This window comes from Pseudorca crassidens, chromosome 1, assembly GCF_039906515.1.
Source record: "Pseudorca crassidens isolate mPseCra1 chromosome 1, mPseCra1.hap1, whole genome shotgun sequence".
NCBI classification, from domain to species: Eukaryota; Metazoa; Chordata; class Mammalia; order Artiodactyla; family Delphinidae; genus Pseudorca; species Pseudorca crassidens.
This window is the reverse complement of record NC_090296.1, coordinates 9,576,182-9,589,501: the sequence shown is the minus strand read 5'-3', so window position 1 is coordinate 9,589,501 and position 13,320 is coordinate 9,576,182.

The following is a 13,320-nucleotide window of genomic DNA, read 5'->3' as shown; positions in this document are numbered from 1 at the left end:
TATTAGACAATAATGGGGAATGCAGAATGAGGTAAGAGTCATGATCAGATGTCTCTACAGCAAGGTAATAAACGATTAACACACCTCTCCCTATCTGGGACAGCAGCCTGCCAGGTATGCAGAGACTTGGCTCCAAAGCCTAGACGTTCAACTCTGTCACCTGCCCCTAATCACTGCAGGATAGCACAACCCAAAGTCCTGTACAGAGAGTCAAAGTGTCTCACCCCCAGCCAAGGGCAGGAAGCCAAAGAGTAACAGCTGAATAGTTCTAAGCACTGTAGCTAGTAAGCAATAAAAGGACAATGGTTTTCACTAGTATCTGTCTCATTGGGACTTAAAAGAATCAAAGTTAGATCAAGCAGAGGTGAGCCAGCCTGAATTCTGCCAAGATGCAAAGGTTGTTCCTCGAATCTCCCTGACCTGCAAGCTGACATCTTTCTCTTAATCAGGAAGACGCTTCTATCATGAAAGGCCAAAAGCACAGACTGATGATCCACTGGTGTGGACCAGCCACAAATTAAAGCTGCTGAGATGCCTACAGGTCACTGAACCTCTGGGACCTCCAGCCCAGGAAAGGTGGACTTCAGACATTTCCTCACAAACTTGTATATTCCAGAATAAACTTGTAGGTTCCACTGGCGTGTCCATACATGTTAGCTTAGCTAACCCCTTGGTCAGTTCCCAGAGACTCGTATTTATAATTCTGAACAGGAATCGGGCAACACGCCCCAATGCGCTTGTCCTTCCCCTGGTTGTATCACCCTCTTGCCAGCGGAGTCCCTATTGTCCCAGCCTCTGAGGTCATTACCTGACAACGTTGGCCATGTTTTTTCCTTGGTAGCTTGTTTTCTGTTCTAAAGAGTCCACTTTAGTGTTTTTAGTTCTGAAGACTCTGCTGCAGAACTTTGGGTTCTAAAGCTCTAAAGATTCTGCCTCTGTATTAAAGAGACTTGAACTCAGCTTCAATGCAATATTCTGGTTTGATGTTGGCTTGGCCACCCGAGCTGGGTGGTAGTTCTTTCTTCCCACACTTTCCCCCAGAAAAGTCGGTGGGTGATTCCATTGCCTGTGGGTATTTGAGCAATAAGTGTGTGCACGAAGTCCATCACTCTCTCCTCACCAGGGACCACCATCTCACTTTTTTTGAGGACCAGGATATCATCCAGAATGGGGATGGGGCTCAAAGCCGGAAAATCCGTGTTCAAGCCCCAACTCTGCCACTGACTGACTATTGATCTTGGACAGGACTCTCAATATTTCTGAATGAATATTTCATTTTCATGTCATGAATTTAATAAATCTGGTCTCTCAGTGTAGGTGTGTAGATTACATTTTTATGTAATAGCATTTTGGGAAGTAAGGAAAGTAAGCTTCTATTAGCTATTAATAAGAGCAATTAAAAGGTGTGTGTTTAAAATCTTTTTTCCACTAAAGAATAATAATAAGGATAAAAGAATCAGATTCAGTGGTGACGAAATTGTGCGTAGCTTCACGTGGGATGATGGCAAAGGTCTATTTAATTGAAAAACTAAATATTAGGGACTTGGAAGTAACTCCATATTAAAATCTGAGCACAATTTGAGCACAAGTTCAATTACTTCATCAGTAATTTGAAATTTTAGCTCTGTTTTCTACTCACAAAGAAAATGAAAAGAGAAATAATTATTAGGAAGACAAAGGTGTGTATGTGTGTGTGTGTGTGTTGTGAACAGTATGACAGGATGGGAAATTTTTTAAGTCCTCCATGTAGACAGAACTTGCCGTGTATTTTAACCCCCTGCATGCCAGGTGATCCTCAGAAGAATCTCTGTGGAATGGATGCAGCAGCTGGAGACCAGACATCAGTCTCAATCAGGAATGAGTACATCCTTCCTGAACCCCCAAGCCAGTTCTCCTGTCCCCTCTGCTGGGTCTTTGCTTTTCCAGAAGACAGAGCCGTAGTCATGGCTGCTGAAGAGGTCACCATGAAGTTCTTTGTCTCTGCTACTCTCCTACAGTAGATGGCATTTGTATTTCTGAGGTACATCATTTCTGTGAGCCTCAATTTTCTCATCTATAAAATAGGATGCTACCTTGCAAAAATTCGGTAAGGTTTACAGACCGTGCGTGTCCAGTGCCTAGCACGGTGCTTGGCATATAGAATGTGCTTACTGAGTGGAAGTTATTTTCCTTATTTCACCAAGACAAAAGAGTAAAGGGCTCCACTCAGTTCCTTTGAAGTCAGCCTTAGTAACCATCTCTTCTAACATGACATTCTAGACCCCTTTTGCGAAGTGATCTGGCATTGGAAAGTGTAAGGAGTTGAAGAGTTCTGTTACTTACTAGTTGTATGGCCTTGAGACAAATTACTTGTCTGAGCACTTTTTTCTTAGAGGCAATGATATCTGAATGGCATCTCCAGGGATGGATTGTAACACACCAAGACTTATTCTTCCTCCTGAAGTTTAGAATACTTCCATTATACTTCATATAATCCTAACTATGTCTCCAATAATTGGGATGCAAGGTGATTTGGGAGTCTCATTCTAGATCTTCCCTCCTGTTTCCTCTCCTCCTTCCAGAGCTGGTCTTTAGCTGGTAGACACCAGCATGGAGGTGCTCGCTGTCAGGGCTGACACCTGTTCTTATTGGTTGGAATCCCATTCTCATTAGCTAGTTCTTATGCCATACAGATGAGTAGATATTTTCAATAGCACTTTGCCTCCATCTGTTACCTTATGCCCAGCCTTCCTAGAAGGGGTCAGTACACTCCTTCATTTGCTGTATCCTCCACCACTATCCTTCAACCACCGTCAGCTCCCACCACTTCTCATGCTTCCTGCCACGTGGAAGAATCTTTGAGGCAAAAACTACTGCAGAAGTTCTTATGATTTGCCCAGTATTGCTTCCTAGCACAAGAGATACCAGTCATGGTACCATCCATTCCAAAATTCCCCTTCTAGCTGAGGCTGCCTCACAGTTAGTACTCTGCGGGAAAACAGTGCCAGACTCTTCTTAGCTCAGAGCTAGCCACCATTTGTCCAGGGATGGATGACTGAGCCAAGGGTGGCCATTCCATTGACAAGCCAAGGACCACAACATATGTAACCTGGCTCGAAAAGATGAACTGGGCCAATCCAATTTCTAAGCTATATACGTAGAAGTTTCCAGCAGGGATCTAGGTCAGAAGGATAAATATATTGACAGCTTTCATGATGTACAGATGGCTGGGAAAATGCACAGCCTGAAGGCTTGGAGTACAGTAAGCAGAAGAAGCAAATGAAGTATATGGACAGTGTGGTAGCTTGAATAATTGATTCTAATTTTTTTATTCCTATACAGTAATAGTAACATATATTCTCCTCCCTCTTCCCACCTCCCATGGTTAATTCCCCAGCCTTTACTTTAGGTTTGGCTACATAAGTTGTTTTGGCTAAAGGAATGCTAGTGAACATGATATAGTAGCATCACATTCTGCATTTGGATTCTGCACTTGGGTTCTGTGCTTCTGCATTTGGGTTTTCCCTGTTGAGCTTCTAACATAACCATGAGAGAGTATATTCTGGGTATCTGCCACCACTGCCACCTGAGTCTGAAAATGAGCCATCAGGATCAGAGTTTCCCCAGCCAACACACACCTGCAGCCTGAGCCACTTGTCAACCTGAAGACGTGTGAATGAGAAAGAAATTGTTATTGTTGTCTACCACTGAGATTCTATGGTTGTTTTTCAGCCATAGCTGACTAATACAGGCAAAGTGAGGTGAAAATACTATGGTAGGGAGAAACTTGTATTTCTGACACTTCCAAGTTTGAGTTTTCCTGAACTTGGCAGTGCCCCCATTCCTCCCCTTGGGTTTCTGTGGAGCTCTTTTCGGCTTGTGCAATAAACTTTTATTTTTATTCAAGAAAATAGTCTTCTAAAAAGACAGATTCAGTTTTGTGGAGTCTACAGTTTCTACAATTTGGGGCCCTCCTTAAGAAAAAGAATACAAAATTAGAAATGCAAAATTAGATACTAAAGTGAACCTTTACTTATAATGATCAAAAACATCACAACAAATTACTGGATTTTAAACATCTGAGCAGACTTCTACGTTTGACCATGATGGAGTAACTTATACCAGATCATCCTTCTTACCGGAAACAACTAAAATATAGACAAACTATATGAAGCCACTGTTTTCAACATTATTAGCCAACAGGCACACAGGATTTTGATTCTTAGAGAAGGGAAACACATGAGATGAGCTCCTAGATCTTTCTGGTTTTCTGCCTGTAGGAATTATCTGGATAATAATATGGGAGGAAGAGCCTAAGCAGAGTATAGCAGTCTCACTGAGCTGAAGAGGCAGAAACCAGAATTTGGGAAAGCTGAGATACCTTTATTTTGCAGTACAGCATTTGGAGAAAGGGGAATTGCCCAGGGAAGGAGATCCAGAAATCTGTATAAGGGTCCCCTGTAGTCTTTGCCAGGTAATATGCCATAAATGGGAAGGGTGAGACTCTCTGCTACCTGACAGAGGGTCTGGCAACTACTGGGAGTTTGTGAGCTGAACAGAAACTCTGTATGTCAAACATAGCTGGGATATATAGGAATTCCAATTACCCAGAGTAGAGAGACTTTACTAAATATACCAGGCATTCCACTGAGGGCCAGAAACTCATGCCATAGGGTTAGACTGCTCTAACCCCCAAACAAAGCTTAAAAACGAGCCTACAAAAACAAATCATGCTGGTGTGCCAGTAAATTAACTGCCAGATAGAACAAAACATAACACCCTATAAAGGTGCATCAATTAAATAAATAAACGAATAAATAATTAAATATGGTGTTACAATGAAATTTAGACTCCCAACAATGTAGCATTCACAATTTCCAATATACAATAAAAGATTGCTACAAATACAAAACAAGAAAATATAACCCCCAAAAGAAACAGTCCCAGAGATAACAGAGATTTTGGAATTAGCAGAAAAAGTCTTCAGAATAGATGATATGTAAATATGTTTCAGAATTTAAAGGAAAAGATGGAAGTAATGAGTGAACAGATGAGGCATCTCAGTAGAGAAGTAGAAGTTATATAAAACAGCCAATTGAAAAATGCAATTTCTAAAATGCAATTTCTAAAATAAAAGAAATTCACTGGATAGGGTTTACAGCAGTTTGGACATACATAAGATCACTAAACTTGAAAACAAGGCCATAGAAACTATAAAAGAAAAATGTCCAGCAATCACAGTAAGATCCTTTTTGATCCACCTCCTAGAGAAATGGAAATAAAAACAAAAATAAACAAATGGGACTTAATGAAACGTCAAAGCTTTTGCACAGCAAAGGAAACCATAAACAAGACCAAAAGACAACCCTCAGAATCGGAGAAAATATTTGCAAATGAATCAACGGACAAAGGATTAATCTCCAAAATATATAAACAGCTCATGCAGCTCAATAACAAAAAAACAAACAACCCAATCCCAAAATGGGCAGAAGACCTAAATAGACATTTCTCCAAAGAAGACATACAGATGGCCAAGAAGCACATGAAAAGCTGCTCAGCATCACTAATTATTAGAGAAATGTAAATCAAAACTACAATGAAGTATCACCTCACACCAGTTAGAAGGGTATCATCAGAAAATCTACAAACAACAAATGCTGGAGAGGGTGTGGGGAAAAGGGGACCCTCTTGCACTGTTGGTGGGAATGTAAATTGATACAGCCACTGTGGAGAACAGTATGAAGGTTTCTTAAAAAACTAAAAACAGAATTACCATATGATCCAGCAATCCCACTACTGGGCATATACCCAGAGAAAACCATAATTCAAAAAGACACATGCACCCCAGTGTTCATTGCAGCACTATTTACAGTAGCCAGGTCATGGAAGCAACCTAAATGCCCATCGACAGATGAATGGATAAAGGAGATGTGGTACATATATACAATGGAATATTACTCAGCCATAAAAAGGAATGAAATTGGGTCATTTGTAGAGATGTGGATGGATCTAGGGAGTGTCATACAGAGTGAAGTAAGTCAGAAAGAGAGAAACAAATATCGTATATTAACGCATATATGTGGAACCTAGAAAAATGGTACAGATGAACCACCCTGCAGGGCAGAAATTGAGACACAGATGTAGAGAACAAATGTATGGACACCAAGGGGGGAAAGTGGCGGGGTGGGGGGGGTGGGGGGGTGATGAATTGAGTGATTGGGATTGACATGTGTACACTGATGTGTATGAAATGGATGCCTAATAAGAACCTGCCGTATAAAAAAATAAATTAAATTAAATTATAAATAAATAAATAAAATACAAAAAAAAAAAAACCACCCGAAAATAGTGTCTTAAAAGAAGAACAAAGTTTGAGGATTTACATCACTTAATTTCTTTTTTTTTTTTGCGGTACGCGGGTCTCTCACTGTTGTGGCCTCTCCCGCTGCGGAGCACAGGCTCCGGACGAGCAGGCTCACGGGCCCAGCCGCTCCGCAGCATGTGGGATCTTCCCGGACCGGGGCACAAACCCATGTCCCCTGCATCGGCAGGCGGACTCTCAACCACTGCGCCACCAGGGAAGCCCCTCACTTAATTTCAAGACTCTCTCTGAAGCTACTATTACCAAGATGTTGTTGTATTTGGTGTAAAGAGCAACAGAGGGATGAAGGGAACAGCATAGAGAAGTCAGGAATAAACCCATACCTAATAGGGCAATTGATTATTTACAGAAGTTCTAGTGCAATTTAATGGGGAAATGAAAATCTTTTCAACAAATAGTGCTCAATCAACTGAATATCCATGTGGGGGGAAATTCTGAACCTTTACTCCCTGTCTCATACAAATTATACAAAATTAGTTTGACGTGAGTCAAAGACCAATGTAAAAGCTAAACCTATAAAGTTGCCTAAAGAAAACACAAGGGAATATCTCATCCTTGGGATAAGTGAAGATTTCCTAGATGGGACACAGAAAGCACTCATTAAAAAACAGTAAAGTGATAAATTAGACTTCATAAAATTCAGAACTTTTATTCATCAAAAGACACCATTAGAAAACTCGACACAGGCTGGAAGAAAATATTCATGATACATTTATCTGATAAAGGACTTATAATTAGAATGCACAAATATCTTATGCAGTTCAATAATAAAAAGAAAGACAACCCAATTTTTTTAAATGAGCAAAAGACTTGAACAGAAATTTCACAAAGGAAAATGTACAAATGACCCATGATCACATAAAAATGTTATTAATCATCAGGGAAATGAAAATTTTAAATGCCAACTAAACGCCCACATTTAGAATAAAGTTTTTGCATCTTGTGTCTTCTGAGTCTCCAAGATATTTGCTAGGCTCTTTAAGATGTCACCCACGGTGTAAGACTTAAGCAGTTTTATAATGTGCAGACATTCTCCTTACTCCTGCTCTAAAATCCAAGTTGTCATGTATGCTTAAAACCATCCAACTATGAGACTCTGGAAGCTTGAAGGCATCAGAAATTTTCCAGGTAAGCTTCTTCCTTGTATGTTTCAAACCTTATTTCTCCTCCTCTGTTGACCACATATTTCTGGTGGTAGGTGCCACAGATCATATTCATGTTAAGAATCCATCTCTGGCCTTGTACCTTTGGTCTTAATGCCAGTTAAGTCAGTTAAATGAGTGACAATTTTCCTGGAAGGTCTTCCTGCGCTGGGTGAGCTAGTAACAGCTTAACTATATATGAAAGTCACTGAATGACATAAATTCATTCCACAAAACTAAAAATAAATGTGTCCCTAACTCAATGTCCCTTTAGCCAGATGCAGGTGTTGCCACTCCAGTGTCACCTGACACAGAGGAAGGTGTGATGGAGGGGAAATCAGATGGGAAAGAGACAGCAACATTAACCAACTGTGGTTAAAATATTTTACTTTGACCAAAACATATGACCCTGTGAACATGTTGCCAGTGACCCGCCCAGGGCCTTGTAAAAATCATGTTCAGCTCTGAGAGGCCCTGAAATGTTGGCTTTGTTAGTTAGGGGGGAATCTGCTACTGGATCTTGGACATCTACAATCTTGTTTGCTAAAACAGAACTCATTCTTCTGCACGGTGATTTTCTCTTAGTTGAGGTGATTCTAGAAAGGAGCTGTCATCTTCTTCCAGATCCTACCTCTCTGTACTCCCCCTTACTCTTGATTGGCTCATGGTGAGTCAATCATAGTAATTTCCCACATGGCCAGCATTGAATGGTCCAGGGATAATCACCAGAACCGACAATTAGACTAAAGATTAGGAGGAGTATCGCCCCTTGGATGGCAAGGCTGTGACAGCATCATCATGATTCTCATAATAGCTAACATTTACTGAACACTCAATAGTATTTGCAACACTTTATGGGGTAGTTTCTGATATCATCCACATCTTACGGTTGGGAACACTGAGGCTTGGAGAGGTTAACAGGTCTGCTAATGGGACAGAGCTAATAAGTAGAAGAGCTTCAATTTAAGCCCAAGCAGATTGACATGCTTAACCACTGCTCTACGTTGCTCATTTGATTTCCGGCTATGAGAGGAAACTGGTCCAAGAGACTGAAGCTTACATGCAATAAGACAAAAAGATGAGTAGGAGTCCCTCAGGCCCAGGTGCATCTCTTCCCTTCCTGGGCTGTGGTCCTTGGAACTGAAAAAGAAATTCGTTGTTCGTTGTTACTAGCAATCAAAAGGGCTCAACACAAGACAACAGCCCAGAATCTCCTCTCACACTCTGTCAGGGTCTGTGTACACCAGGATAGGAGCAACAAAAGATATAAACCTATTCTGAGATCCTGAGAACCCGAACATTACCTTCCCTCCCGACCATGCTTTACGTAACACATCTGATTACAAAATGCTGATTTCCGTCTTGCTTCGTGTCCTGTGTATCTTCCACAGCATCCAAACCCCTCACTGCGTAGTATGCAGGGACCCATGAATTTATAATCGTACATAGCAAGGGGGACCTTTGGCATCCTCTAGTTCACTCCTTGCTCTGTTTTACAATTGGGAAGACAGGCTCAAGCAGGGGAAGTAACTAGCCCAGAGTCATACTCTGAGGAGGTAGCATGACCAGATGAGAACTGCCTGCCTCCCTAAGGACACAGGTGGAAAGGCCAGACCTGGCACAGCTCCTACCTCACAGGCTGCTTTGGGCTACAGGCTGGCTGCCTCTGTAGAGGGTGTGGTTACCAGCTGGTGGGAAAAAGACACAACCTGTTTTCCTGATGTCACTTGGAAGTGTGGCACTCTTTCCTGCCAAGTAATGTGATATATTTGTTTTCTTTGTTCACAGCCAGCAGCTAGGCTGAGAATCCTTTATTCCCGGAGAATCCTTGTCCAAATGGAGAATATAGATTGGCTTCATAAATCTGGCATGCAGACTGTCACCTACGTAAAGAACTGGATTTGTTCCAAAACCCAGATTTGTGCAAACTCTTCCAAACGTCCATCCATAGGCTATAACTCCAAAGTTTTTGGCACAATCGACCGCACAGTGCTGTGTAACTTGTCAAACTACAATGAAGATGGAACTAGGTGTGGACAACATGGGAGGGAAGGCTGGGGAAAAGCCAGCTGAATTCAATGCAAGGGACAGGGGCAAAGGAGCTATAACTTATCAGGAGATTGCATGGCACAGCGGTTAAGACCAAGGTCTTAGAGTTCGCCTCTCTAGGTTCAAATCCTGTCTTTACTACTTACTAACCAGAAGACCTTGGCAAGTTACTCAACCTCTTTGCGCTTTAACGATCATCCTTGTGAAACGGGAGTGTTAACAACAGAGCCTGCTACATAGGATTGTTGTGAGAATTGAATGAGTTTCCATGGGTGTGAGTAACCAAGCACAGTGACTCACTGTTATTATCCAGGGCCTGCTACGGCTCTGTGCAAATCACTGCGTGGTTCAATCTTAATCACACGCCCATGAAGTGCTTTTGAAGGCATCTTGGTAAGAAAACAGAGACTTGGGGATGAGGTACCCTTGCCCTCAATCCCATGAGCAGACCTTTTAAGTACCCATCACTCACTCTGATCCTTTCTAAGTTATCTTCGCTTTTCAAGCTTCTTAAAGTCAATTTCCATTTCCAACTTGCCCCTAGAGCTGCACAGAAATTATATAATAGGATGTCTAATAGCTTTGACTGAAACACCAAGATATAGCAGATATTAGATGTCAAAGTGGGTGTTGAGATAGCCCCTTGCTCACACTGAGGGTACAAAGGGGTCATGTCTGGAGCTTGGAGAAGGGCTTGCAGGAAGTGTTTCTTTGGAAAGGACTTGGAGGACAGGGAATGTCTCCCCCTTCACCTCGAAAGATGGCCTTCAAGGAGATGACTCAAAGAGTAATGAGGCTCTCCTGCAGGTTGGAAGCTGGTAACACCTGCCACAGTGTTTGACTCAGGATCCCTTAAATCTAAAGACGGGGCACTATGTGGAAGAACTTACTAGAAATGACTTTATTTGAGCCCCCTGATCCAGCCATACCTAATGATAGTATGCTTCTGATTTTCAGTGGCAAGAACTGATAAATTTCTTTCTTTAAGTCATTTTCAGTGGGTTTCTGTTTTCTTATTACTATATTATTATTATTATTCCGGATTCACAGCTGTATTCCTGTAAATGATGATATCTCCAATTCTGAGATGGGATCTGAGAATTTTTCAGAAATCCCCCAGGTTCTGTGCTGTCATTCCTAGGTACAGGAATGAAGGAATGCTCAGAAAATAAAGCCAGTTACCTGCCATGGCTTCTTTATGATCCGAGCTGCCCCGAACCAGGTCGTTTATAAGTGTCAATGCAAAGGTTCACTGTAAAGTGAAGCGACCTGGAACGGGATTCCAGGTTTCTTTTCTTCTGATTCAATGCAGCCAGAATTTATTTTGCGCTGACTCTGTGCAGGGCGTTATACACCACACTGCAGGGTGGGGTGGGAGTCGTAATAACGAATAAGATATAGCCCCCAATTCCCAACGGCTCTCTCTATGGTGGTAGAGTAAATCTGTATTGAGGCAGCCTGGGATGCAGGCCACAGAGGGAGATGATGATTTGGGGACAGGAAGGGGAGGGCAAGGAGTGGGGGTATGGGGTGGGAAAGCGTTACAATCCCATTCAGGGAGAGAATAACAGTCACCATGGGCAGCCCTGGCCCTCTCATTCCCAGTCTTTACGGGCATGCCAAGGGTAGTGCTTCCTCATTTCCATCACAGCAGAATTTATTGCTACAGAAGTTCAAGAGCGCTCATTCCCTACGTGCAAGACAGCAGCTCTATGCTTGATCTGTAACACAGCAAGAAGCCTCCAGCCCTGGGCACGAGAGCCGCTCCTTTGGGCCAGATTCTCCTCTTCCCAAGGCCCTTTGCCTATGCCCCCCTTCACCTGAAGCTCGTCCGCCTCGCTTCTCCTACCTGTGCCCTCACCCATCAACCTGTATTTCTAGGCTGCATCATTTTATGTGCTTCTAAGAAAGAAAAGAATGCTGCCCGTTATTTATCACATACCATCATTTATAGGTGTACCCCCAAACCAGAGAAGTTATAATGTGGGGAAATGAATCACTTAGAATGGATAAAAATTGGGGCAAGTTAACACCCACTTAGCCCTCTGGCCCTGGTCTAGACATCACATCCTCTGAGAAACCTGCCCTGCCCCCAACCCTTTATTGGGGGCCCTTCTTTGTGCAAACACAGCCCTCTGTGCTGATGCAACGATTAAGAGGAAGTCAGAACAGGCCCGGGATTAAATCTGTCTCCATTCCTTCTAACTCTGCAACCTGGGCTGATTGTTTAACCTCTCTGTGCCTCAGTTTCCTCATCTCTACTATTCAGGTAAGTAATGGTATCCAGCTCATAGAATGCTGAGATAAAGCATGTTGGGTGTTTCAAATCGTCATAAGCAATTGACAGATGCTAGACACGGTTACTGAGCTCTCTCTCCCAAGAGCCATGGTCAGTGACTGTGCTTGTCTTTGCACATTTTCCCCAGTGCCTGTCACATCTTAGGCGCTTCAATAGGTGATCATACTGAGAGCTAACTTTTGCCAGGTGAGCATACGTGCCAGGTGCTTTCGGGGACATTGCTCCAACTGGGCTTCATAACAAACTTATGAGATTGGTGCTATTATTATCCCCACTTTACAGATAGAGAAATTGAGGCACAGAAAGGTGAAGAGAGTCACCAAAAGTCACATGGCTAATTCTTGATGGAATTGGATTTGAACCTGAGCCAATTGACCCCTGGAGTACATGTTCATCAACGACCCTGCTCCTGGGCTGCAGAATGGGCTTGCCACTTACAGTCTCTTTGCCACCAATCCTGTCTTGGTCTCCACTCCAGGCTGTTCTCTTTGACACCCACCTCTGATCATGTTTTCTTGCTTCAACAGCCTCTGTTATTCTAAACCTTTGGCCTAGCATTCAAAGTTCTCCGTGAGGTGGTCCAGACCATCTTCCTGACCCTTCACTCCCTCCCTGGAGCCCCTCAGCCTTCTCTCTATGCCTCCGTGGGACACCTGCCTTGGTCTGTCAGGACTTGAAGACTCACCCTAGTCTCTATTAGACTGATGTCCCTGTGGACACGCCCACCTCAACTTCCGTCTGAGGCCCTCAATGCCCAGCACAGTGCCTGCTACAGTAGGTGCTCAGCAAATGTTTATTGAATGAAATTGATTTGAAACAACACCTGAGAGAAATCCACTGCAACCACCAGGCCTCCATCGATTTCCTTTCCCTGCTTATAGATTAACCTCCCACGGAAGGAGAGCTCTTTTTGGAAGACGGGAAGAGAATCACCCAGCTACATATGTGTCCAGAACCATCTGAGATCCTCTGCTAAGGGCTCATGCAAAGATGTGACATTAGGATTACATTAAACAAGTTCCTTCCCTGTTGGACTTTATTTCATTTAGTGAGTCTGGGTTCTTGCTCAAAGCACCTGAGACAGTAACCAGTTTTTCATCATGTTAAATCTTGGTACTTGCAAAACTTCAATAGGAAGTAACTTGGGGAACCCCTCTTCCTTCAGAGGGAAGCTAGTTGTCTTCTCCACTATTAGATGTTACATTGTTTTACTATTTTATTCATCAAAAATGACAGGATGAGGGGGTGCTTATCATAACCAGGGATCCAGGGAATACTCAGAACATGCACCAAACTGTAGCCTCCTCACTCTATAAGCTTCCTAAAAGAGATGAAACACAAGGAGCAATGCCAGGCAGGAAGCAAAGTGGCAATTTGGGGACCAAAATCCCATGCCGAGGACAACGTTAACTATCAGAGACACTGACATGCACTTACTTTGTGCCAAGTGCTGTGCTAAGTGCTTTCTG